Here is a 4,342-nt window from a genome sequence, read left to right as displayed (position 1 = left end):
CCATCTGGCAAATTTGGCTTTTTAAGGCATTCTTCTCCTCATTGCCTTTTTGAGCCTCCTTTGCCATTTGAGTCAGTCTGTTTTTTAAGGAATTATTTTCCTCAGTCAGGCTGTTGACTCTCATTTCATAATTTTCTTGTATCATTCTCATTTCTCTTCCCAATTTTTCCTCCACTTCTCTTATCTGCTTCTTAAGGTCCTCTGTGGCCTGTAACCAGCTTGTATTTTCCTTTGAAGCTTTTGGACAGGAGTTCTGACTTCACTGTCTTCCTCCTGTTGCATGCTTTGCTCCCTTTTGTCCCCAAAATAGGAGTCTAATGTTGGAATCTTCTTTCTGCTTTATTTCCTTTGCCTGCTCATTTTGCCACTCAATTACTTGACTTTTGGGATTTTTGCCACAGTAGAACTCCGCCTCCAGGCAGGGGAGCTTTTGTTCCAAACGCTGGGGTTTTCTCAGCTGCTGGAGCTATTAGATGGTTGCCCTCTCTCAGGTCTCCACACGCTCTGGCAAGCTGGACACACACTCCAGGACCTCCACCCTAGACTGAAATCCAGATCCAAACAGGTTGAAGCAAGAGTGATTACGCCTCAGAGTGGTGCTTGGTCCCCCTACATTCTGCAGGCCAGGAGCTGAAGCTGCCACTTGGCACTGGTTGGCTGTGCCGGTGTCTCAGCGGCTTCTTGCCCCGGGGGGTAAAAGCCAAGTACTCCCACTTACTGGTCCCAAAGTCCAGACTGCACTGGCCTCTCACTTTGTCCTTCACATCTATGTGTTGATAAATCTGGAAACTGCCACCACTGCTGCTGATCTGGAGTCCCTCCAGCAGTGGCTGGTCAGGCCCACCCTGGGGCTAAAGCCTAGCCGTGGGGTTGGGCTTAGTGCTGGATTCCTGCCGGCCTGAGGGGCTGTCCACAGCGGGAGTTTAGCTTCTTTCTGTCATTTTGTGGGTTCTGCATCTCCAAAGTTTGTTTAGAGTCCCCTTTTTACATGGATTGGTGAAGGTGGAAGCCGGAGCCATGGAAAGGTCGTGCTTCTACTCTGCCATCTTGGCTCCCAACCTAGGTTCTTCTAAGGCTCAAATCAGATGCTGTCTTCTGCATGATACTTTTCCTGATCCCATTAGTTGTTAGTACTCAACATTCCTCAAATTATATTGTTTATTAATATGTTGAAATGTGTCTTTCTGCAGAATGAAATTATGTCATTTTGGACATGATAAATGAAGACATTTGTTTTGCTTTTCTATGTTGTGTGTGTGTGCTATTGATTTTTCTTATCTTTTTTCAATGGAGGAAGGAGGAGGGACAGAGACATAGATTTTTTTTTTGTAATTGAAAAAAATTCAAAAGGAAAAAATATATCTCCCCAGTGGAATGTTGGACCCTCAGGGACAAAAGCTTTTTTCTTGTTATTTCGTCTTTTTACTCTCAATAACTAGAACTTGGTCTTGTATATAAACCAGTACTTAATAAATGCTTGTTGAATGAATAAATGGAAACATTATTGACATAATATGCAAACAACATTTTCTTTTATTTGCTATAAAAACAAAAATCATTCCAAATTCTAAGAAGGATTGTCTCTTTCAGGGATTTAGTACACAAGTACAAGTTCATACATGATTTCATAGACTTTGTCCATATCCCTCTCTATCCTATGTCCTCTTCCAAGAGTTACAAGTAACAGTTCTCTTGCTGTGTTTGGCAATGGGAGAGGTACACAATATGGATAAAGTAGGCTCCCTATACTCTTAGAGTTTACAGTTACTAGAGGTAAGAGTCCCTAAGTATTGTGTGAGGTATGAAGAAGGGGATATCCACACTTTAACTGAATAGGCCAGGAAGTATCAGAGAAGTCATTTTAGAAAAGGTGGCAATTGAGTGTGATGTTAAAGTATGGGTTGGTATTCAGGAGGTAGGAAGGAAAAGCAAGATATTCTATATGTAAGGTACGGAGTAAACAAAGGCTAAAAAGCATGTATGTATTATATATAACATAATACATAATCATACAGTATATATGTGTTCTGTATGTACAGGAAGTACGAGGGACAGTAAACAGATTTTAATAGCAAAAATTAAGTCAAAAGAATATATATAGATACACACAGAGAATATACACATATATACTACATGTATATATAGATGTGTGCTTATGTATGTGTATGTGTGTATGTTTAGCATCCATATCTATATGTCCATGTCTATATAGTTGTTCTTCATCTTTCTTTTTCAAAGAGGACCAATGACATTACACGGTGATTTCTTGACTTGCCAATGAATTGGATATGAATGAAACAGAGTTGCACAACTTCATCAGCCTCATTTTCTCTTCCAGAATCATTAAAGTTCAGTGGCAGGACAAAAATCTGGTAATGGCCTGGGATGCAGTGGATGAACTTGTTGAGTTCAATATTATCCGACTAAGTTCTAGGCTCTCCACAGTCCCTGCTCCAGGCACCTTTCTGGAAATTGGAACAAATTGTTCTCATCCAACCATTTCTATGGGGAAATTCTTCACATGTTTTGTGTAGATATCTCCCTAACTCACCAATGGGTCTTAGGCCTCTCAGTTACCCTCAACCTGGTATAGTTAAGCTGCTGAGACAGTTTTACTGGGGTGTGGACACTTTGCAAGCTACAACTTCTTGGAGCCACAGGTGAGAGTTAGGTGACAGGTGGATACCAAAGTTGGATGAGTAGCCTTCAAAAGGACTTGGCAAGCCCTGCTACAAGAGGTGCTAGTCCTCCCTGAACATCACATACATGCATGCATGCATACATATATACATGCTATATAAACATATACACATACACTGCATTGTACTTATTTGCTACATATATTATGTGTGTATATGTATATGAATGTGTGTATATATATATATATACATACATACAAATCTTATGTCTATGCATATCCATCAATAAATCTTTATTAAGTGCCTACTATGTGTCAGGGACTATGCTAAGTACCAGGGATACAAAAAGAGGCAGAAGACAGTCCCTGTCCTCAAGAAGCATTCACTCTAATGGGGGAGACAACACGAGAACAGATATATGAAAACAATATACAGGATAAATAGAGAATAATTAAAAGAGGGAGAGCACTGGAATGAAGAGGAGTTAGCTAAGGCTTCCTGTACAAGGTGGAATTTTCTTTGGGACGTAAAGAAAGTCAAGGAAATCAGTAGTCAGAATGGATGAAGGAGAGCATTCCAGGCATGGAGGACAGCCAGAGAAAAAAACTGAGGAGCAAAGAGATGGAATGCCTTGTTCAGGGAACAGCCAGAAGGCCAGTGTCACTGTATTGAAAAGCACACCTTGGAAAAAAGTATAAGAACACTGGAAAAGTAAGAGGTAACTAGGTTATAAAGGGCTTTGAATGTCCAACAGAACATTTTGTGTTTGCTCTTGGAAGCAATAGTATGTCATTGAGTTTATTGAGTAGAGGGTGTCATGATCAGACCTGTGTTTTAGGAAAATCACTTTTGTGACTGAATGGAGGATGGATTAGAGTGCTCAGAGACTTGAGGCAGGCAGACCCCCCAGTAAGCTACCATAACACTTTAGATGTGAGGTGATGAGCATTTGCACTAAAGTTTTAGCAGTGTCAGAGGAGATAACTGGACATATTAGAGAGATGTCGCAAAGGTAACATCAACATCTCTTGGCAAAAGCTTGGACATGGGAGGTGAGAGATAGGAGGAATCCAGGATGACTCCTAGGTTGGGAGCCTAAGGGACTGGGAGAGTGGAGTTGGCCTGCATGGTAACAGGGAAGGTAGGGGAAGAGCAGGATTTTTTGGGAAAAATAATGAGCTCTATTTTGGACATATTGAGTTTAAGATGTCTACTAGACATCCAGTTTTTGATGTCTGAAAGGCATCTGGATATACGAGACTGGAGGTCAGCAGAGAGATTGGGGCAGGAAAAGATTTGGGAATCATCAGCATAGAAATGGTAACAAAATCCCTGAGAGGTGATAAGCTCACCAAGTGAAGTAGTGGAGACAGAGAAGAGGACTCAAGACAGAACCCTGAGATTCCTCCAGTTAGAGGTGTGTGGATGAGGATTCAGCAAAGGGAAGGGTGAGAGAGCAGTTAGACAGGTAGGAATGAATGGAATTGCTTGAACCATTATAGGGGATAGTCTTGGTAAGGAGTAAGGCCACTTCATTGTGTGAAAAAGGGGTGAAGGAGGAGATAGCTGAAGAAGGCATCTGAGTGATAGGAGAGGAGGAAGAGGGAAGAAGAGAAAGTTCATAGTGCCTGTAACATAATAAGCACCTATCTTTCTTTCCTTCCTTCCTTCCTTCCTTCCTTCCTTCCTTCCTTCCTTCCTTC

Source organism: Petaurus breviceps, unplaced genomic scaffold (genome assembly GCF_028583685.1).
Source record: "Petaurus breviceps papuanus isolate PSGF00001 unplaced genomic scaffold, PetGlider_PUasm1.0 90879, whole genome shotgun sequence".
Classification (NCBI taxonomy): domain Eukaryota; kingdom Metazoa; phylum Chordata; class Mammalia; order Diprotodontia; family Petauridae; genus Petaurus; species Petaurus breviceps.
Note: the sequence above shows the minus strand (reverse complement) of the source record.